Raw genomic sequence first — 23,353 nt, 5'->3', positions numbered from 1 at the left:
ACCAGTCTAATACAAAGCCTGTTTGCCTGCTCTCACCCTGGAGATGTGTGAAGCAGGGTTGGCAGAGATATGAGGTGCATCACTTTCACTGCAGGCACCACCAGCTAAGGGCAATTGTCACCAGGCAAATTACTCTGATGTAGCTGATGCTTAGTAGCTCCTTGCTCTCCAGTAACCTGTTCCTCAGTTGGAGTTCTTATTTGAGGGCCTAGCTTCAATTTAAACCTGATTTGTAGGGGTTTAATGTGCACTTGCAAACTACTGGCTATTTAAAGCTTGTCTGTACACAGAATTTGTATCACTTTAATTTAAATCAGATGACAAAAAAAAACAAACAACCCAACAGTGGAGACCTCTCTTGTAGGTACAGCATTTATTTAAGTAGATCCCAGAGGTTTATTTTGCCCTATATGTTTATTGCATGTAGCATAAACTCAGAGTTCAACCTGCATGTGGGACTGCACTGTGCTTACTGAACTGCCTCACCACCATGCCTTTGGAGAAAGTCATAGAAGGGAACAAGACAGCAATAATGATGGAGAAGAGGGAAGCAGGCAAGGATATTTTGAAGTGAAAAGCAGAATGAAAGATAGGATGAGGATTATAGAGACGAGAAGCAGACCACTAAAACCAAGGGTCTGAGAGCCTGTCCACTGCTAGGATTTAATATCAGTAGGTACATGTATGTAAGGGCATGGAATTCTGTCTGCACTGCAAAGGATGAATCTGAGGAAGACAACAACAGGAAAGGCAACAGCTCAGAGCACTTCTTTGCTGACCATGTTTTCAGTTCCTGTCAGTTTATGCACTAATCCAGCCAAATAAATGCTTAGCTGCAAGCACGTGAGCAGTTTCACTGATTGCAAAGGCACTACTCAGTTGTTTTAAAGATAAACATAAGCTTGAGTGCTTTGCCTGCTTCGCCAGGCTTCCTAAAAGCTGGGTACACAGCCTTTAGAGCAGCCCCCTAAATTATACCCCAGCACTGAAAAAAACTACGCTCGCTGAGAATTAGAATAGAGGGAGATCAGAGGCATGCAGGATGGAAGCTTTTTAAATCAATTGACTGGGTCGAAGGTGAGCTCCCTACGTATTAACAGTTTATTGCAATGTTTTATGTGTGGATTGCTCCTGTAAAGTTGTAAAATTGCTGCTGGCCTGTTAAGGTAACAAATCACTAGTGGCACCCAGTGGCTAGAAGGGTTAATAAAAAATTTACCTTTGTCCCCTCAAGAGTCCTCTCCCACCAAAGTCGGCGTTTGAATGCAAACACCATTGTCTCGGTATTACGACTATTAAAGCAAGAGGTAGCTGCTGGTGAGTGAGGTTTCAGCTGGAAGGTATCTGCTGAGTAATGAAGGCAAATTTTGTTCAGAGAGGCACTCAACCTGCAAGGTAATATGCTTAGGCTTCTAGTGGGGCAGGCGGCAAGCTGCAAGCCCACTGCATTCTGGCACAGCTGTGGGATACTTAACGCTTCTTTATTCTGAGAGAGCACTAAACCTGCACAAATCAAAGTTATGCCTGTTGTAAGAGCTCCAGGACTTCCCTCCAGAGAACACTTCCCAAAATTTGCTGACTTTCAATACTTATGGAATTTCCAGGGCCAAGAGATCCATAGGAAAGTTAAGACCTAGCTAGTAAATGGAATGAGCGAATTAGCCAAGCTGGTCAGAGGGAACACCAAAACTCTGTAGCTACAGCTTCTGGATCTTTAGTTTCTGCTTGGTGCACTTATGAAAAAAAAAAACTTTATCTTCCAAAAGACCAGTGAAAATGGCCTGGTTTATTACTGATTGATACACTAAATGGACTTAAAGGATGTGTCTGATCCTGCAGGCTGTAGTAGTGATTTCAGCAGGATGTATTGTTTGATTTGATTTTGGAGGGTTTTCTGTGTTCCAAGGCTAGTGTGCTGGCAGAGGCAGAGATATGTCACCCCCTTTCACAAGGTAAAGCCCCTTCACATCATGCTGTGCTCCTCTGCCATTCTCTCCTCCACCTAGTGGCTCAAAGCAGATCAAAGCCAACTTGTCCCCACCTGACTCTTCTGCTATCAAGCTGACGACAATTTCTATCAAAACTCACAGCTCTATCTGTACATCATTTTCTACTCCCCCATCTCCTTGTCTGTCAAAAGCAGGCATAGCAAGAGAGGGAGAAGATGCTAATCACATCCCTGCTCTGTTTTAGAAACAGGAATTCTGTGTGTGGTAGGAGGATAACGCCAGAGGCTTCAGTTATTGAGTTTGCTGTGGCTCCCTGCAGTGCTGCAAGAGCAGAGAGGGGCAGCGAAGCCATTTCTCTGGGGAATGTGGAGTGGCTGAGCAGGAATTACATGCTCATACTCTGCCAAACGCCCCTGCAATGTCTGAACAAGGACTAAGATCAGGACATTTCTGTAGCCTCGTTGTTCCCAGACACCAGAGCAGCCTTTCTGGGTTGAGGGATGATTGCATCGAAGCCTGATAGGTTCTGTGGCAGCTACACTTCAGAAGTCAGTGACCAAATACAATATGGAGAGCAATGCTCCCTTCTTCCTGACACCAGACAGTTGGTTTCTTCTGGGCTCCCCTAGGTCAGTAAAAGCTGGCTTTGCATTTCTTGTGATGTTGTGTAGGTTGCTATGGCTTAGGGGAAATATGAACTTGATTCCATGTGCTCTCCATGTAGGTCACCTCTGGAAAGCTTTATTTGTAGCATTCAACCCTTGCTGGGCCAGGGCTAGTAGGGTAGTAGCAGCCTTAGCTTCTGTTTCACCCATTTTGTACATTCTTTGCCATCACAAGGACCCACATCATGAGTCATGTCCTTTCCACCTCCTTTTTATGGAATATAACACTCGTGGCTGCAGGTTATTTTCTACAGGTTGTGAAGGGTTGCAAGAAGTGTTGGTATAGCTCTGAAGTACTTGGCTTTCCTAGTACTTCAAATAAGTGAAAATGTAAGCCTTTGGGCAAGAACCTCCTGACCAGCAAGGCTGGATCTCTGCAATCACAGGTGGCATCCATTTCTCCTTAATATAAGTTCTCCTTGCATGAACGGGATAACCTCTCTGTGCCTTTGTGTTCCTGCCCTTAAAACACGTGTGTCACCAGGCAGGAGTCTGGTAGCAAGAGAGCAGGAGAGATGTACAGAGGAACTACATTACTTTCCAAGTGCTACATGGTCATCCACAGGGACACTCCAGAGAAGAGCCTGTTAGCTTTTAAAACTTACATACCCATCTTAACAGTCTCCTTGAGAAGTTTTTACATTAACATCATCACTCTAGTCTCTCAGCACATTCCTTAGCTGAACTGTGTGGTGTTGCCTTCATTCATCCTTTTACCCACCCTGGCCCTTCCCTGCCTTCTACCAAAGCGGGTGTGAAGTGTGTGTGTAGCAGAGTGCTCTGCCATGGTTCATTGGTTTCTCTTGTTGGTTGCTTTCTTTTCTTTTCTCCCCTAAGAAAGAAGTGTGTGGAAATGCAACAGGTGATGTAAAATTTGCAAGCCAAAGAGAATAAACATTAATTCTCCTGTGTGCTGCCCGTGAGGCTGAAAACTGTTCAGTGGCTTTTGTCCACACAAAGGAGAGCTCCTCTGTTGGCTGGTGAGTACAGAGTGTAACCCGTGTGGGCATACTGGTCTAACAGGGTTCAAATGCCCTTTCTGACAAGTCAGCATCTCAGCCTCAATTAGGTACTTTCCATCTTTTCATTAAGAAGCCACAGTTCTGTGTGATGTCACAGTATCACAGCATCATCAAGGCTGGAAGAGCCCTCATAGATCATCAAGTCCAACCCTTTACCACAGAGCTCAAGCTACACCTTTTCTTTTGTACTCATTGTGGAGGAGAATCTGCAGAAATGGGGTCTGCATATGCTTCCCTGCCTGCCATGAATCCTCATGCCAGTGATGCACGATAGGAGTTTCCTTAGGTGGGCTGTGGACACACAGCTGCCTGGTTTCTTTCTGCTGCTTCCAGCAACGGCTGAGAAGCGAGTAGGAGAAGTGCAGCTGTAGAGGCTGTCCCCTTCCTTTCTCTCCATCTCCCTCCTTCCAGCACCACCTCCCCTCTCCCACCCACTCTGAGCCTTTCCTGCCCCACACAGCAGCCCCCTTTTATCCCCCAAACCCAGAGCAGCTGGGTGCTGTTGGAGTCTCCTCCCACCCCAGGTGTCACCAATTAGCCCTCCCTGCCCACTCCCCTTTATAATCGGCCCCAGGAGAGGCAGAAGCCCCAAGCTTGCCCAAGTGGGCAGAGGGATCCTCCTCCTGGCATCACTGGTGAGTGCCCATGGTGCACCCTGGGTGAATGGGAGTGGGATCTAAAGGCTGGGGGGCCTGGTGGCCCCCCAGTCAGGCAGGGCTAGGCTTGCTGCTTACTCTGATGTCACTGACCTCACTCACAGGTGCTGGTTGGGCTTTCTTCCTTAGGCTGAGCTCCTCTCTGTTTAGCTGCTTCTTTCTGCTCACTTCTGATGAGCTGAAGGACTTGGCTGAACAGGAAGCTCCTGGGGGAGCAGCTTTGTGTTGTCATGAAGTGTTTGGAGAAGCAAGTTTTGGCTGGAGTGAAATGAAGTCTCCCAGCCCCTTCACCAGCTCTGTTGCCCTTCTCTGAACTTGCCCCAGTATCCTAGCTGCCTCCTTCCCTTGGGATGTTCAGCTGGAGTACAGCTGCTGTCACCTCAGGTTTGACTGTTTCAGGTTTATTGATGCCCAGGGTGAGCAGCACATGGGAGCCTGGGCTGAAACCAGTCAGCAAATGCTGGAAGTAGCTGAGCTACTTGTTCCTCTGCAGAGCTGCGCTGCTGGGAGCCACCAGCAGCAGGTTGGGTTGGAAAAGCTCTCGAAGATCTTCAAGCCCAACCTTCAACTCAACACCACTGGCGGCCACTAAACCTTATCCCAAAATACTACAGTTCTTGAACACCTCCAGGGTTGGGGACTCCACCACATCCCTGGGCAGCCTGTTCCAATGCCTGACCACTCTTGCAGGGAACAAATTGTTCCTTATGTCAAACCTACACCTCCCCTGCCATAATTTTAGGCCATTTTTTCCTCATTCTATCACCTGGTACTAGAAGAGATCAACCCCTGCCTCAGTCCAGTCTTCTTTCAGGGAGTTGTAGAGAGCAGTGAGGTCTCCCCTCTGCCTCATATTCTCCAGCTCTGAAGGTGCCCTGTTCTTCCCCAGCAAAGAGGGGAAGTTTTTCAACAGAATCACAGAACTAACCAGGTTGGAAAATGCCTTCAAGATCGAGTCCAACCTAACACCTTCTTATTCACAGGATTGCAGAACTTCAGAGGTTGGCAGGCACCTCCAGAGATCATCACGTTCATGCCTGCAAAGAAGCAGAGCATGTCCCGGGTTTGCGGGTGGCTACAAAAACCTGTTGGGTGTTGGCCATTTTCCTAATGCAGTAATCAAACGTGGAAGTGCTAAACCATTAATTCAAGAGAGAATTTGTTTTGTTTTGTTTTTTTAAACCCCAAGAGTATAAAATCCAAAGAAGACTTAATACAATTATTCCCAGGGGATGATGTTCGTAAGTGTTGCAACCATCTGTGCATGCAGCTGGCTAAATGTAGCCTCTACTGCCATTTCTTCCAGGAGGGATCCTTAGAAGGGGCAGAAAAGGGCTACAACATTACAAGAGTTGACCTCCTGTCAGTAAGAGCATCCTTTGTGTTTTGGAAATGTTGATCATTTGGCCTCTCCCAGCCGGTGAGGCTGCTTTATTGTGTAGTTACTACTCAGATGAAGGCTGGAGCCAGAATTCCCTGGCCCATTTTATGAAGTAATTTAAATGAGATGGCTGCTCTGGGCAGCAGTGCTCAGGACCAGGCTGAGCTGTCACAGCAGGCGTGCCAGCGGGAGCTGCCCTCAGCCTTAGGAGTGGGGATTTACGGTTCATGTGCAGTTCAAGCACAGCTCCCTCCCTGGGATTACCTACATCTGCAGCGTTGGGGCAGGCGAGGCAGGCTCATGGGCAGACCTGAATCCCACAGCCAGGAAGGGGAGGTGGCGGCACCAGGCTCCTGTGTGCCCAGGGGCCTTGCACCTGTGCAGCAGGGAATGCTAAGACCTTGGAAGTATCACTGGGAGGGCAACTCTTAGCCTCCGCAGCCCCTGGCTGCTCTCGTGTCAGGGATAACTAGGCAATGCCAGATTTTCAGCCTCTAACCCTGAGGTTTCACTGCTGCTGCACAGAATGTCACAAGGGGAGCAGAGGCCCAAGTGGGACCAGTTCTAATCCTCCTTCTCACCATCTCGGTCTGACCCAGCCGCAAGACCAGGCAGCCACTCCATCCCATCCACCCATGCCAAACTGCAAGGTCACCACAGCCCAGCTGCAGTGTTTGGGCACAGGGTCTTTGGTGTCTGTGTGAGAAGTGGCTGCATTCCAGCAAATCCCACAGGCTGATGGAGCCTCACCATGAGACTGACACAGCCCTGGCAGAGCCCCGAGGCAAGCACAACCTGAGCCACGAACAAGTTAGCAGGGAAGCAAAAAGATAGGTGAATGGATGATCAGGAGGTCTAAATCACAGAATCATAGAATGCACTAGGTTGGAAGGGACCTTTAAAGGTCTTTATATAGTCCAATCCCCATTCAGTAAGCAGGAGCATCCTCAATTAGATCAGGTTGCTCAGAGCTCCATCAAGCCTGACCTTGAATGTCTTCAGGAATGGAAGCCTCCACCACCTCTCTGGCCAACCTGTTCCAGTGTTCCATCACCCTCATAGTAAAGAACTCCTTAATGTCCAATCTAAACCTACCCTTCTCTGGTTTAAAGCCACTGACCCTTGTCCTGTTGCCACATATCCTTCTAAACAGTCCTTTCCCAGATTTCTTGTAGGCCCTCTTCAGGTACTGGAAGGCCACCATAAGGTCTCCCCAGAGTCTTCTCTTCTTCAGGCTGAACAACCCCAACTTTCTCAGCCTGTCTTCATAGGAGAGGTGCTCCAGCCCCCTTGATAATTTCTATGGCTCTACACCGGACCTGCTCCATGTCCTTGTGTCGAGGGCTCCAGAGATGGGTGCAGTACTCTGGATGTGGTCTTACCAGAGCAGAGTGGCAGGATTGCCTCTCTCCATTTGCTGCCCATGCTTCTTTTGCTGCAGCCAGGATGCAATCTGCCTTCTGGGGTGCAAGTGCATGTCGCCAGCTCCTCTCCAGCTTTTCACTCACCAGTATGCTGAGGTCCTTTTCTGCAAGGTTTTTCTCTATCGTGTCATCCTCCAGCCTGTATTGATAATGAGGAGTATCTCTACCTAGGTGCAGGACCTTGCACCTGTCTTTGTCAAACTTTGTGGTATTTGCTTGGACCCAGTTCCCTAGCTTGGCCAGGTCCATCTGGATGATATCTTGTCCCTCTGGCCTCTCGACCACAACCTTCAGTTTGGTGTTAACTGCAGGCTTGACGAGGGTGCACTCAATCCCATTGTCTATATCAACTGAGACTAATTTACACCACAGGAAGTTTGCCAGAAAAGTCCAATCTTTTGGAAAAAAAAAAATTCGATCTGGTTCTTCTTACAGAAACACCTTTCTTATCAGGGCAACCCTTCAAAACCTGGCCATCTCCAGGAAAGCCTAAATTCACTATTGATCCACCTTCAGCTCTCACATACTGCGGTGGTTTAGAACTAACACCCTAGCCTAGTTCTTAATTATAAACAAGAACAGGAAAATTCCAGAGGTGTTGAGTAGAAAATAGTAAAAAGTAAATAAAATAGGGAATTGGATACAAAAGAAAAATAATTCTATGTCTGTATCATTCAATTTGCTTGCTGATTAGGGTAAAATCTGCTGCATAAACTATTGGTTTTTGCTTCTCCTTTTTGGCTCTTTCTCTCTGTGATTCTGCTCTGCATTACTCCTTTAGGTCTTTCCTGACCTTCTGCTGGTGTATTGTGTCTGTGAGGTACAGGGAATGGAAGGGAAGGGAAAGGAAAGGGAGAGAAGAAGTAGGCTGCCTGTAGCCCCCTCTGGACTTGTGCAGAGGGATAGGGAACAATTCAAGAGGGTCCTTGTGTTGTTTCTGAATTGTATATATATGTAAATATATATTTTGTACATATTCATTGCATTTTAGACTTCTAGATTTTAGCTTGCTTGTAAAATATAGCTTCATTTTGCTTCCAAACCTTCTGAACTAGTCTGGTGATTTATTTTGAGTGTAATTTCAACCCACCACACATACCTTCCTACACCAATATCACCTTCAAAGCTCCACAGACCTCCTGTTACCCAGGCTTGCTTCCAGCATCTGCAACCCCAGCATGAAGTCCAACCCTCCAGTCAGTCTGGTCACTCTGGTCTCCAGCAGCACAGCCACGCAGGCAGCCTGCTGGTACATGAGGGTACTGTCGTTGTGTTTTTCTCAGGCAGGAGCTTAGGGCATTTCACAGCTTTCCAATGCAATTTTAAAAGCACTGGTCAGGCAACCTGTGTGTTGTAGCATGCCTGAACAGACAGGGCTAGGAGTCACAGATAACATAGCAGAAATAAGACCCACTGTGTCAGGTCAGTTCAAAGCTCCATCTAACTCATCACCTTGTCTCCAACAGCAGCTGGCCGTGGCTGAACTGGGAGGAGTACAAGCACAGGACACAACTTCACAGTGATCCCATCTGGAAATATCCTCTCAGCCTTAGCAAACTTAGGTTCAGCTGCTCTTGCCCTGCAGGCATTCTCTTGATATAGTTGACTTGTGGCTTCAGAAGAGCAGACTGTTGTGGCAAATGGAGGGTGAGGGTAAGGGACTATTATGGAAAGGAAAGGTAAGATTTGTCTTAAAGGAGTGCCCTGACAGTAGAGAACTTCACTTCCACTGCAGTGGGCACTACTAAAGATGCCAGCCCTGAAGTGCTTGCCAGAGCACAGCGGGCCATGGTTACACATCAGAGGAGTCCTGTTTTCCTGAGTGTGCTGCTACACCCAGGGTTTGGGGCATTTAGGCCAAGACTGATTTCAAATGCATTCCAAACCTTGGCTCCATGTGCAGAAGGTGGATTTTGTATCCTTTTGTAATAAAGCCTGATTACTCTAACCTCTAGAGCCCTATTTCCTACTTCCTTCCTCTTCCTCCTTTCCCACTCCTCCTCTTCCCTTTCCTTCTCTGCTTTACCCTGCCAAATGCTATGTCAATAGAGCCATTAGACCCACACAATTAACTCGCAAACTTTAAGCCAAGAAATGCAAGAGCCAAAGCTCTGGCACAATGTTATCTTGGCCACAAGCACACCTGTAGTGCTTTCCTATTTACACTTTTTGTGTTGGAAGCTGTCTGATCCAGCCAGGCTGTCCCTCTGAGCTCTGGGACAAGGCAGAGCAGAGAGCAGCACCCCACAGCTGCTGTTTGCCTTCAATAGCACCCCTACTTCCACACATGTCTGTTGGTATTGGTTACACAGAGGAAATGCACCATCCAAATCAGTGTTTCTTTAATTTTATATATAACCTAACCTTTTAAACCTGTGCCACCTCAACATTTCAGTTTAGGGCCTTTGTTTTGTGGCTTGTTTGTGCTAAAGGGAGAGGAAGGGGACAAAAAATCCTCTTTGTTTCTTGATGCATGTAACTAGGGGAGCAGCTGAATCCTGCCATGAGGTCCTACTTGGCAGGGAGTGGCCTGGGGAAGTGTCACTGTCCCCTCACAACTCTCCTGTTTGGCAGCACCTCTCAGCAGATCTGAGTTAGCAGAGCAATGGCATCTCCATGTACAGTGAAGCAGCTCAGCTCTTCTCACTAAGCAAGACAAAATCTCTCACCACATTTTCTGTTATTGAAGGAAGGAAAAAGTTTCAAGCTTAGAGAATGTTTACAAATAGTGCTGACAGGCTCTAACACAAAGTTTTCTTTCTATTTTTCCTTCTGTATACTGGTTTTACCCCCCCCCTTCCTTGGGAGGGAAATAGTCTTTCCCCCCCTCTTCCCCTTGAGGCAACGAGAAACAGGGAGAGTTACAGGAGTTTCTTGCTTTGTTTTGCTGAGAAACTGGACTGGATGATCTTGGAGGTCTCTTCCAACCTGGTTGATTCTATGATTCTAACTGGAAATACTTCCCAGGTAAATGGTCTCATCATCCATCAGGCTAGGCAGAGGAGTCTGTTATTAACACAAAAACGTGGAGAAAGTAATTTTTCATTTTTACTGAACCTAGAAGTGGTTGAACCAAATTTCTTTACGTTTTCCCTTTCAGACTTTGCTGAAGCAGAGCGTTTAAACACCAGCGTAGAAGCGCCACGCTGAGGAAAGTTAGGCAGCGTGGAAAAGAATAGCTGCCATGGAAATGGCAGCCTGAGCAGTCATGACAAGCAGGATAAATCTTCCAGCCCATGGATGATTTGTTAAGTGTTTTGCAAATATATATATACATGTTGCAGATATATGTTGTGCGTGAGTGTGTAATCAATAAAGCGTGTGTACGACAGACGGACGGGTTAGATAGATAATTGTATGATTGTGGGGCTCCCCTTATATTTATGTTCACCCATTAAAGCCACTTCTGAGTTATCCTGCCTCTCCCCACTCCTGCAGATAAGGATTGTTAATGCCATCAGCCGTCAGGTATGCTTCACACCCAGCACAGCCACGCAGGCAGCGAGCTGGAGGTCATGACGCCTGCTTTGCCAGCACAGCCTGGCTCAGTCTCCTTCACTTTGGAGGTGTCTCGGCTCTAATTTAAATTCCCAGAGACTCAAATATATTTGATAGAACCAATAACAAATTTTTTAGAGTGCCCTTCCCTCTTCTTCCTTCTTCCCCAAAAGAAAGGGATTAGATGTAGAGAGAGGAAAAGGTAAACACACCCAAATAAATAATCTCACTCTGATTTGGAAGTTAAAAAGAGGAGAAGTTTAACAATGAATTAAAAAGGTATCTGAGGTGGGGAAGTTAGAAAGGTATAGGGAAGGGGGGAAAAAAAACAAAATACAAAATGCATAAGTACAAGCAGATTTTTTGGTGGTAATTGGTTTGTCTGCCTCGTGGGTGATGGGCATGTGGTAAAACAAAGAGGAACAGGATGGTGATGCTGGTAAGCAGGGAGTGCAGAGAGAGAGATCAGGAAGTCCCCCTGCTTTTATGGATCTTTAGACAGTAAGGGGGAGGAGGATAACCATCATCTGGTAGTGTTCAGACTCATCCCTGGGGAGGGGTCAAGACCACCTAGGATCAGGTTCAAGGTCACTCCCCCTGGAGGGTTAAGCCTGTACAGGAGGATAATGTAAGCCAGAAAAAAAACCCTCATTTTTTTCACTGCCCACTGCAGCAGGCTGAGATGGGATAGTTGTCCACTGTGCTACTTGAGGAAGTGGAAAAGTATCTTCAACCAGAAAGTGACTTTGCATAGACGAGCAGGATATATGCCAGCTCTGGGTAGGCTAAAGACACAGCTGGGCTGTGCCCGTGTGCATGGAACCCCGGCAAACAGGGCTGCACTGCCTGCCAGCTCATAGCCTGGGGCCAAGCCAGGAGCCTCCCTGCCTCTGCTGGTGGCAGGTCCTTGCTGGACTTGGCTGAAGAGCCTCTGCATGCTGTGGTGTGACAAGAGGAGAGCTGGGATGAAGTGGACACGAACTGCCCAAGATGTGTCAGGCAGCCGCCCACCACCTGGCAGTTACCACTCCCTTTGTCCCGGCCGCAGGCCAGCCCCCTGGGAGCCCAGCCGACTCGCTGGCAAGAGGATGCTGCTCCACGCCCGTTTAGTCATGGGCGGCTGACTTGGAAGTCTCTTACTGTAATTAGGGGTTGGAGGTAATGTAACCCAGATATGTTGCATTCCTGCCACCCAAGCCTTCCCCACGCAAATACCTCAGGTCCACGCAGCAGGCTGAGGATCCTGCAGTGATGGGGATGAAACACTGATGAGTTTAAAGCAAGACTGCAGACAATAGCCTGGTCCTTACCTACGCCAGCTGGGCACGTTGTTCCAGCTGGCTTCCTCTGCATGGTTTGTGTGGGACAGAAGGGATGGAGAAGCCCTCCTTGTCTCCAGGACCTGTGTCACCAGTTCCCTGCCAGCAGCCCCCTGCTCCTGGCAGCACAGGTCTCTCTGGCAAAGTGTGGAAAGCAGCCTGCAAGCCTCAGCAATACATGGATTCTTTGGGGCAGTTTAACTCTTCGTTTTGACTCCTTAAAGCCATTTCTGGATCTGGATCAGCTTGTGCTTCTACTCTGATTGAGGGGAGCAGAAATGATGCACAGAGCAACGTTTCCTGCATTCTGGAGAGGCACTCACTTCATTTTTTCCTACTTTGCCAGCAAAGAGAGTGAGGATGAAAACTCCAGTGCTTGGCACTGTGGTAAATAGATTGGTGAGGTGAATTCTATGCCCCTACCTCCAACTCAGAGTGTCCAGCAGACTTGCTTTGCTGAAAGAGATTTACACTAGACTTTTGATTTATAACTAATAAAGTCTGAGTTCTAATGTCGAAAACAAAGTATGTGACCTTGGGCTCACATCCTGCTACACCACTATCGGGAAGAGATGGATTTGGGAAGGTGCAGTTGCTTTGCTGGCCGTGTTCTGATGAATCCATGTGCAACAGATGAAACGACGTCTGCCAGAGGAATTCTACTCTCCATCTCTCTGCAAGCTGCAGCTTAGCTGGGCCCAGGGGTATACCCTCCTGCATCCCCCTCACCTCCCCCCACCCCCGCAAAGAAAATACAAAGACTGGTGATCTCTCTGCCCCTGGGCTATTGATGGACACAAATGACCAGTTTAGCAGTTTCATTTCCACACTGGGAATAGGGGGGATTAAAATGCCACTATCTCCTGATTGTAATGGTTTTTATGCAGGCTCTAGGTAAACACCACCCTTGTCAACAAACCACTGTTCATAAAAATTGCTAATGAAGTAAAGGCCAGTGGCTTGCTTTATTGACATAGGTATTTATAGGCTTTTCCTGCTTTCATGTACTTTCCAAGGCTCTGTATAGTTTGCAGTTGCTTTTGCCCTCCGTTCCTGCCTGTCCTTCTAATTATCGCTTCGTGGCCTTTCTGTTGTTGTTATTGTTATTGTTTTAACCACTCTGAGCAGAAACAAGGATCTGCCTTCTATCAAGCCCTGTCTTTTCTCAGAAGAATTTCTCTTAACACCACACCACATCACACCACACCACACCATTCCGGAGCAATCCCACACGTTTCTCAAATCAAGCTTTCACAGTGTGCTGCCAGCCAAGGTAGTTTATACTTCAGGATAAGCTTTCTTTGGGATAACTGTGGCTTTTTAGTACATATTTGTCTGTCTTCTGAAGAAATGCGGCCTTAAACCTTGAGTGAAAGGAATTTTGATTCACCTGAGCTTATCCGTGTTAAATCAGGATGCCAGGAAAAGAAAGCCACCCAAACAGCAGCTCAGCAAGGGACTCCAATGTATGCAATCATCCTTCTGCAGACCATCACCTTGTAGTTATTATCAAGCACTATTAAATCTATGCAAACTCAGACTGGACACAGGACCAAAGCAGAAGGGTGACAATGTCAACTTAAGTGCCACACTGCTTTACACCTCAGAAGACTCTCTAGTTAGGTCTGAGCATCACATCAGCAGCAGAAGATTCCTTGGCAGAACATATCCCAAGGATGTGACACCGCTACTGGTTGCCGTGGAAGCTAGACTTGCAATGACTCAATTTCTCCTGGTCTCACATATGCTGTGTGCCTGCTTTTCTGTGCAGATACTCTGAGAGGCTGACATGTCCTGGGGCTTCTGCCTGTGCAAGGCATTATTCTAGAAGGCACCAAAGCCAGTTACTGCCTTCACAACACAGAGTTCTGTGTGAACTACAAAAGGAAAACCCAACTTGTTGTCAGAGGATGTGCAGACTGATCTTCAGTAAGCACTGGATGGGACTACTGAGATATCATTGAGCCAACACTGCTGAGAATGTAAACAAAAATGAATGGAAATGAATGTGATGTAGAGCTTGTGTCCTTGAAAGGTAATTTAAGCTCTCTTGGCTCTGGTTAAGTTTAAATATTTCTGGGAGGATGGGAGAGTCAAGTAGCTGCAATATAAAATATAAGGGCTAAAGGCTGATTAATATTAGTGTTTCGAAGGAAGAGTTTTCATAGCCCATCAGGAAGTGATTTATCCCCACTCAGAGACACCACAAATCACAGAGCCATTCCAGAAATGAGCAGCCCCAAAACGATAGTCCTCAAACTGGAGTGAAGAGAGGGGCAAGTGCTAAGGTTATTCTGGAATAATGACTCCAGTCAGTGGGTGAATAACAAGAAATATCAGATGATAACCAGTAGCAGAAACTGCAATTCTGATTGCATTCTTAAAATAAAGTAACAACAAAAGGGAGTTAGAAAGAGGCAAACAGCACCTGAGTGTGAGGCAGAAAGCCAGGTACAGTTAAACATCATGGAACACCTTCCAGTCTTAAAGGAGACCACAGGTTTGAATGCATGAAGAAAGAGGGCCTAATGTATTTCAGTAAGGGCAAGTGTAGTGTGCTGCACCTAGGGAGGAATAACCCCATGCACCAGTAGAGGTTAGGGGTTGACCTGCTGGAAAGCAGTTCCATGGAGAAGGACCACGAGTCAGCAGTGTCCTCCCATAGCCAAGACATTATGAACCAAGGGTAACCTGGGATGCATTAAGAAGAGCATGACCAGAAGGTTGAGGGAAGTTCTTTTCTCTCCCTACCCTACCCTAGTGAGGGCATGCTTGGAGTATTGTGTCTACTTATGGACTCAGCAGTTTAACAGAGACAGGAAACTACTGAAGAGAGTCCCACACTGGCCTACAAAAATGATTAGGGGACTGGATCATCTCTCTTACAAGGAGAGATTGAGAGACATGGCTGTTTTTATCCTGGAGAAGACTGAGAGAGGTTCTTATCAATGCCTGTAAATAAGGATGGGGCCAAACTCTTTTCAGTGGTGCCCAGTGATAGGACAAGGAACAATGAGTACAAAGTAGAATATATGAGGTTTCACTTGAACTTAGGGAAAAACTTCTTTTCTTTGAGGGTATGAAGTTCAAATTCCTGTTCTGGTTGGGTTCTGGGGTTTTAAGTGTTGGCTCTTCCCCTGAGACAGCAGTGGGACAGGGAGGAATGGATGTGTTGCTCCCTGGCTTGGGTTTTTAGCTTGCTTGCTTTTGCTTGCTGCTGTGCTTTTTCTGCAATTAGGCTGAGGTAAAATTGTGCATTGACACTGTCTTGTTTATATTAAACCCTTACCTTATCTCACTCTTTTCATCTCAACAGTTTTCCTGTGTGTTGCTTCTCCCTTACTTCTGTGTTGGCAGAAACAGACAGGTTAACCCCTTCTCAGGGTTGAACCTAGTACTGAGCTGAGCAAATCTAACGTGAATTTAGCTTTTGTCACAAAACCTGTCAAAGATGAATTGAAATATTTGCCAAGGGCTAGTCTAAAGTTTGGTGAAATCAGAGGGGGACTTTAAACTCGAACTGCAGAATTGCAGATTCCCAGAATGCCAGGTTGGAAGGGACCCTGAGGATCATCTTGTCCAACCTTTCTGGGTGACAGTGTAGTTTAAATGAGGTTGCCTAACAGCCTGTCAAGCTGAGACCAATTTTAATGGTCCTGGGGTCAGGTTGTAAAGCAAATTGTACAAGTTTTAAGGTCCCCAGGTTGATGGATTTTTTGGTTATTATTATATGATAGCGACCTGTTCTAGTGGAAGGTGTCCCTGCCTATGGTGGGGTGTTGGAGCTGGATGATCTTTGAGGTCCCTTCCAACCTAAACCATTCTATGATTATATATATATATTTAAAAATCAGAACCACACCACACTATTAGTTTAAAAGACATTTCAGTCATTGCCTGTAGAAGCCACTTGGTACCAGTTCAACAGGAACTGGATCAGTGCCTGCAGCCCATGGAGTGTGGTCTCTGATGCTCTGCTCCTTGGAGTCTCTAATGTCCTTGTCCTAGAGGAAAATTCCTGTCTTTCTGGTAAGGGGAAAAGGGAGAAGTCCAGGCATCAGGTACTGCTGGGTGTGAGAGTCCCAGACCTCATCTGGGGTGGCCCATGACAGGGTATTCTCAAGAGATGGCCCTCAGCAATGAAGGGGCTCCACAGAAAAAGGCAGCTGCCTAAAGACCTGTGGGGGCACAATGCAAAGCCACTCATCTCTTCCACTATGTGTTTGCTTGAGAGAATGGGTGGGTTGTTTATCTTGTGGGGAGGAGCCTTTTCCTTTTGGCTCTTGGGAAAAAAGGAACTCATTGTGTATGTTTACTGGAAGTCTCCTGTGTTCCCTGAGATGTGAAGATAGGGACCTGCTTATAAATCAAGGTGGAGAAAAAATAAAGATGGAAATAAATAGGCAGGGAGAGCTGCAGAGACCTGTGTGTATCTGTGTGTGTGCTCAGCCAGCAAGGGGAATGACACTGACGCAGCTTCAGAGCAAGGTCATCGCATAGACCATAAATCTCAAACACTTAGAATTTGCTCCATTCATCTTTGTTAACTCTTTTTTTTTTTTTTTTTTTTTTACAAGAAGTTCAGCAACTACTGGAAAATTTGGAAATGATTATATATTTATGTGGCCTTGCAGTTGTTCATGGCTAGACTTAGGAAGCCTGGTCTGCGTGACCGGGTAGTGAGGTGAGTTGGGAACTGGTTGAAGGACAGGGGTCAGAGAGTTGTGGTCAATGGGACAGAGTCTAGTTGGAGGCCTGTAGCTAGTGGAGTCCCTCAGGGGTCAGTAGTGGGACCAGTCCTGTTCAATATATTCATCAGTGACCTGGATGAGGGCACAGAGTGCACTGTCAGCCAGTTTGCAGATGACACCAAACTGGGTGGAGTGGCTGACACACCAGAGGATTGTGCTGCCATTCAACAAGACTTAGACAGGCTGGAGGGTTGGGCAGGGAGAAATGTAGTTCAACAAAGGCAAGTGAAGAGTCTTGCACCTGGGGGAGAACAACCCCATGGATCAGTATAGATTGGAGACTGACCTGCTAGAAAGCACTGAAGGGGAAAAGGACCTGGGGGTCCTAGTGGATGGAAGGATGGCCGTGAGCCAGCAATGTGCTCTTGTGGCCAGGGGGGGCAATGCCATTGTGGGGTGTATTAGAAGGGCTGTGATTATTAGGTTGAGAGAGGTTCTCCTCTCCCTCTACTCTGCCCTGCTGAGACCACATCTGGAATATTGTGTGCAGTTCTGTGCCTTCAAGCTCAAGAAGGACCTCAGGGAATGGCTTGAAAGAGTCCAGTGCAGAGCCACAAAAATGATTAAGGAAGTGGAACATCTTCCTTATGAGGAGGAGACTGAGAGGTGACCTCATTAATGTTTATAAATATGTAAAGGCTGAGTGCCAAGAGGATGGAGCCAGGCTCTGCTCAGTGATCCCCAGTGACAGGACAGGGGGCACTGGATGGAAGCTGAGGCAGAGGACATTCCATGTAAACACGAGGAAAGTTTTTTTTACTGTGAGGTTGATAGAACACTGAAACAGACTGCCCAGGGGGGTTGTAGAGTCTCTCTTCTTGGAGACTTTCAAAACCTGCCTGCATGCATTCCTGTGCAAACTACCCTAGGGGATCCTGCTTTGGCAGAGGGGTTGGACTCAATGATCTTTGGAGGTCCCTTCCACCCCCTAACATTCTGTAATTGTGTGATTCTGTGATTCAACGCTCGATGTGCCCAAACACAGCACAAATGGCCTCAGCCTGCCTGCAAGGGACCTGTCCTTAGCAGCTTTGCCAGTGCCTGCAGCAGTTGTGTACGGCCTGGAGTGCCCAACTGAATGGTACAGGCAGGCACAGTGTGAATATCCAGGGGCTGCAATGATGTGAGTATTCCCTCCCAGGCACCAGAGGAAGGCAGAGAAGGAGGATAGGAAGAGAAGAGAGCTCTATCATGTTCTTACATCCACTTTCAGGCCTCAACTTTTGGGGAAATGTGTCTGTTTTGAGGTAATGGAGCCATTCTTACACAAGCTGCTCATCCAGTTTTGCTGTTTCAACTCTTCCATTTAATTTTGGTCCTGTGAGGTTTTGCTGAACATCAGACATGGTATGTGAGTCAAGTTCTCCAAAACTGTTTTTGCTTGGAGAAGAGGAGGAGGAGAGAGCTTTCTCTAATTGATGACAATTAGTATAATTAGTACTTTGCAATTCTTCCTATCCTTGTATCTTTACCTTCAAAACCTTCATTCATTTTAACATCTGTTGCCATCCTTAATTACTTTTGGTGAGCCCACAGCAAAGAACAGATAAATCATTCTCTTCTGTGACTGGCTGCACAAAAATATTAGAAACAGACAAACTGACCAGGCTCAGTATTTGGACAAATTCCAGCTCTGCCATTAACTTGCATGGTGGCCATGGCAAGTAATTTCACTTTGCTCTGGGCTGTTTTTATCCATATAGAAAATGGAAATAGCAAACTGATTCATATTAAAGGTCTACTATGGCCCCAACTGAGAGAAAAGAAATTTGGCTTTGCTTAACTTTGCTTGGCTCAGTAAATCATTTTGGAAATCACAGAGTCATAGAATCAACCATGTTGGAAGAGACCTCCAAGATCATCCAGGCCAACCTAGCACCCAGCCCTAGCCAGTCAACTAGACCATGGCACTAAGTGCCTCATCCAGGCTTCTCTTGAACACCTCCAGGGACGGTGCCTCCACCACCTCCCTGGGCAGCCCATTCCAATGCCAATCACTCTCTCTGCCAACAACTTCCTCCTAACATCCAGCTTAGACTTCCCCCGGTACAACTTGAGACTGTGTCCCCTTGTTCTGTTGCTGGTTGCCTGGGAGAAGAGACCAACCCCCACCTGGCTACAGCCTCCCTTCAGGTAGTTGTAGACAGCAATGAGCTCTGCCCTGAGCCTCCTCTTCTGCAGGCTGCACACTTCCAGCTCCCTCAGCCTCTCCTCATAGGATTTGTGCTCCAGGCCCCTCACCAGCTTTGTCACCCTTCTCTGGACACATTCCAACATCTCAACATCTCTCCTGAATTGAGGAGCCCAGAACTGGACACAGTACTCAAGGTGTGGCCTGACCAGTGCTGAGTACAGGGGCAGAATAACCTCCCTCGTCCTACTGAGCCTTATTGTCGTGAAAAATCCCTGTTAATTGCAGAGGGAAAATCTACTGCATCGTTTAAAGAAGCTAACTAAACTAAGGAAAATAGCTATGGCCTCATTAACAGCTGAGAAGCAAATTCTATAGGCCCGTGTTTATAACGTGCAGAACATCCCCATCTCAGCAGGCTTTCCACCCCTGCCTGTTTGCAACAGAGCACTAGAACATTCTCTTCAGAAAGTCCAGATCCACCAGAGATCAGGCAGGACCCTGATTTATAAGGAGTATAGCCTGCAGTCCAAAAGCTCCTTCCTAAGCAGCTGGACACTTTTATATCAGTCCTTGCTTGCTAACAACGAGGATTGATGACCGAGTCCATCTTTGGCTAACAACCGCTGACTGTCACTCTTGGCTGCCTCCGCTTCCAAGACCAAGGGTCTAGAGACATCTAACGGCAGCTGCGTGCGTAGCAGAGCATCTCTTGCCGCTGTGGCAGGCTGCCCTGGACCGTACGGCTTCCAGTGCTTAACTCCTTCAGCACCTCAGAAGCGGATGCAAAATGACGACAGTAACATCACAGAATCACAGAATCACAGAACCTTACAAGTTGGAAGGGACCTCCAGAGATCATCGAGTCCAACCCTCCCGTCAAGGCAGGATCCCCTAGGGTAGTTCGCACAGGAATGCATCTAGGTGGGTTTTGAAGGTATCCAGAGGAGACTCCACAACCTCTCTGTGCAGCCTGTTCCAGTGCTCCATCACTATCATTGTAAAGAAGTTTCTCCTCATGTTCAGGGGAAACCTTCTATGTTCCAATTTGTAAGCTTTACTCCTTGTCTTATTGCTGCGGACCAGCAAAAAGAGGTTGGCCCCTTCCACTTGACACCAGCTCCTCAGATACTTGTACATCTTGGTAAGATCTCTCAGTCTTCTCTCCAGACTAAACAGCCCCAGGTTTCTCAGTCTCTCTTCGTAGGGGAGATGCTAAGATCATGGCATTCCACTAGAAGTGGTGTAGATGACTCCAGAGCAGAAAATAAGCAGTATTCAGTGAATGCAGTCAATATTTATTCCTGTGCTCAGATGTTGCTGGGCCATCTTGGCTCTGTTCTCTTTTTCCACGAAGAAGGCTTTAAGTTAGGAGAGCTGCATCAATGAGCATTGTTGGGGGTATCCTCACACTGGAAAAACAACACATTGAAAAAAAAAACATACAGTCTTCCAAGGAAGAGAAGCAGAATAAAAGGACAAATCCCTGGAGATTAAGGAAAGGAAAGCAGACTAGGTTAAATGGACAAATGCCCTTTGTTCTGCCCTCAGGCTGCCCCATGCTCTGATTCAAATGGCCACACAGCGTAAAATCTTCAAATCCCTGAGCCTATGTCTTTGCTGAATGGAGAGAGCTAGGTGCTAGTTATCACAGAATCATAGAATGATCTAGGCTGAAAGGGACCTCTGAAAGTCATCTCGTCATTGTCTCCCCCTCCTTGCAGTCAGCAGGAGCATCCTCAACTAGAGCAGGTTGCCCAGAGCTGTGTTGAGCCTCACCTTGAATATATCTAGGGATGGGACCTCAACTACCTCCCTGGGCAACCCGTTCCAGTGCTCCACCACTCTCATAGTAAAGAACCTGTTCCTAACATCCAATCTAAATCTGCCCTTCTCACCTAGGCCCACCTCTCCAGCTTGTCCAGGTCCCATCTGGATGACATCCTGTCCCTCTGGTGTATTGAGAATACCCCACAGCTTGGTGCGTTGGTAAAATGCACAATGACAAATGTACCTTCAAGGACATGCTCAACAGCTGCGTAGCTTTTACTGGCCTGCCTGGGAGGATCCTTCAGGATGATGACTCAGGCAGCCTGAGAGATTCAGCATGGGATTTAGAGAAGCTTGGCAAAGCTAGAGATTTATGTGCTAGCACGACATACGTGTCCAGGAGCCTCACTTTTGGGAAAATAAGAACAAACCCGAAATTCCCAAGCACCTCCAAAATGGGCTAGAGAAATAAGCGGAGATCAAACAGGGACATGATTCTGAAGTACTGGAGTCCCCTGTGCTTTACAACTAAATCCCCTTATTTGTATAGATCTAAGACCTGATGTGTGCTGAGTGTGTGAAATGCCTGGGGATTTCCAGGCATGCTGCAGGTGCTTAGCTCTTCTCTGAAGATGCCCCCTCACAGCAGAGGGGATCTGGAACAGGGCACTGCAGAGTGTGTCCCTAATCCCTTTCACTGCAACGTCTCTACTCATAAGCCCAGGGCAGCAACACCCCTGCAATTCCCAGGAGTGCTATGAAAGTCACCACCTCCATTGAGAGGCAAGTCATGGAGAATCTTGCTCAGTACTGAAAACTATTCCCACCTGTCCTTTCCCCTCCCAGCGTTGCTCTTATCTCAGAGACTTCAATATGGGCAGAGACAACTCATCTCCTTCCAGGAAAGAGCCAAAGACAAACTGACTGCCACGGTGGAAAGCTGTAGGCAGTTTCTTTGCAAATCACCTCAGGAGGAGTCAGGGGGGACTGCCCATCAGCCACCCGAGTAATTAGAGTCCTAGGGCACTATCTGATATGCAGCTGAAAGGCAAAGGAGCAAAGTCCAGCAGCTGCTGTGCAGTACACTACAGCTCAAAAAAAAAAAAAGCAAAGCAAGCCCCCAGCTACCCTAACCCCTGAACTTTAAAAGCTACAACTAGGACCATCACAATCCCAGTCTGGCAGAACCACCCAGCTGTTCCTTCTGATGATGGTGACTTAAGGGGGTTCTGAAGAGCAGAGTGGGATGAAAGCCTTTCTGCTTGGCAGAAAGGTTGGTCTTCCTCACCAGCTGTTCTCCCCTGAGTGCTGTGAGACACTGTCCTCTCCCTCCCTATGTGTCTAATGGTGGTACCCTTTCTTGCTGAGAACACAAGGACTGTATGCACGATTTGCTCCAGAGAAACATTTAAGACAGTTTTAACTGTGCAGCCACCCAAGGCAGTTAAATGACTACTGCCCAGCACATCTGGATTAGCAGTGGAGTCACAGCCTAGCTCTTCCCGACACAGAGTCTGTTCCTCCAAGGCTGCTCAGAAGCTAAGTTGCAAAACAGTGATGTGACAAAACACAAGAACATACTTGGGTTTGGATTTATAAGTTGCAATTGGTTACATTCCACTTCTGGCATCCAGTTATACACTATCTGCAAGGAGTTTCATGGCTTCTCTAAGGCCCATTTAATTCCATGGCTTTGTGTCCACTTTGTTGAGTGCTGATCCCTACTTGGGCTATGAATGGGTCCTTTAATGGGTACTGCTGTAAAAACATATCAACTGCTTCTCTGTAGGCCTGGGTTTTTTTCTGTTTAAAAAAAAAAGACAGCATATTTGCAGAATAATGGAGGTTTGGATCAAAGGAAGCCAGTTTCTATTTCAAGTTGAATTTAAAGAATAGTTATGACCTAATTTAAAAAAGGAAAAAAAAAAGAGAGAATGTTGAAATGTTGGCATATCTGAGCCACCCAGCTATTTTTTTTTGGGGTGTGTTCTTTGATCCATAGTGGCTTAAGGGACAAAGCACAGTGCCAGGGTGTAAGATGCATTGGTAGACCAGTATTTAGTGATGATTTTGGAATAAAAGTTATAGCCAAGCTCATCTCCCTGCCAGGTGCAGCTCCTGGCCACCAAGTAGCCCAGAGAGGTGTCTTGGCAGAGGTATTGCACTCAGCAGAGAGAGACACTTGAACATCCATTTCAACTGGAAAAAGAAAAGGACTTTGTAAGTCAGTAATTAAGACGCTCATTTGTCGGTCCAACTGCTGGAGAGCTCAAACACTGCCTCAGTACTCTGTAGACTACCGAGGATAGTGCTCATGGGGTTTGATGCAGAAAGCAGACAAATGGCTTTCTGCAGTGTGGGTGATCAGACTAAGGAGAAGAGAGGAGGACAGTTTTTCCTCTGTGGTTTTGTGAGCAGTATCTAAGCTAATCTCTAAGGCTTGTGAGCCAGTCTTTTGTTTCTAATGTCCTCCATCTTATTCAAAACATCTCCCCAACATCTATTAGTCTCTAAAAAAAATAAAATGATTAGGCCAGTCTCAAGTATAGTCCCTTCAGTTTTTGAGCTCCAAGACAGCACTTGAAAAAGTGGCTTTTCTTGTTACCCATATTTTCCTGCTAAGAGGTGTGTGCTCAAAGTCCATGAGACTCTACCACCCTCTGCTTGCCTCCTGTTGATTTTGAAGCTGGGAACTGCTGTATGAAACTGATAGGCTGTCTGGGTGTCAGCTTGGGTCTTGAGGCAATGCAAGGGTAGAATGATCTAATGAGACAATATGTGAGAACT

At 46.8% G+C, this 23,353-nt stretch overlaps 1 long non-coding RNA gene across 1 annotated transcript; it reads left to right on the top strand.

Moving 5' to 3' along the window:
• Positions 1–4,197: 4,197 nt before the first annotated feature.
• On the top strand, positions 4,198–10,386 carry LOC135180017 (uncharacterized). Its single transcript, XR_010304245.1, has 2 exons — positions 4,198–4,271; positions 10,198–10,386. It is a non-coding gene; the product is annotated as an uncharacterized LOC135180017 (long non-coding RNA).
• The last annotated feature ends 12,967 nt before the right edge of the window (positions 10,387–23,353 follow it).

The sequence above is a fragment of the Pogoniulus pusillus genome, chromosome 12 (assembly GCF_015220805.1).
Source record: "Pogoniulus pusillus isolate bPogPus1 chromosome 12, bPogPus1.pri, whole genome shotgun sequence".
NCBI lineage: Eukaryota > Metazoa > Chordata > Aves > Piciformes > Lybiidae > Pogoniulus > Pogoniulus pusillus.
The sequence above is the reverse complement of the archived record's forward strand: the minus strand, read 5'-3'. Positions and strand labels throughout refer to the sequence as shown.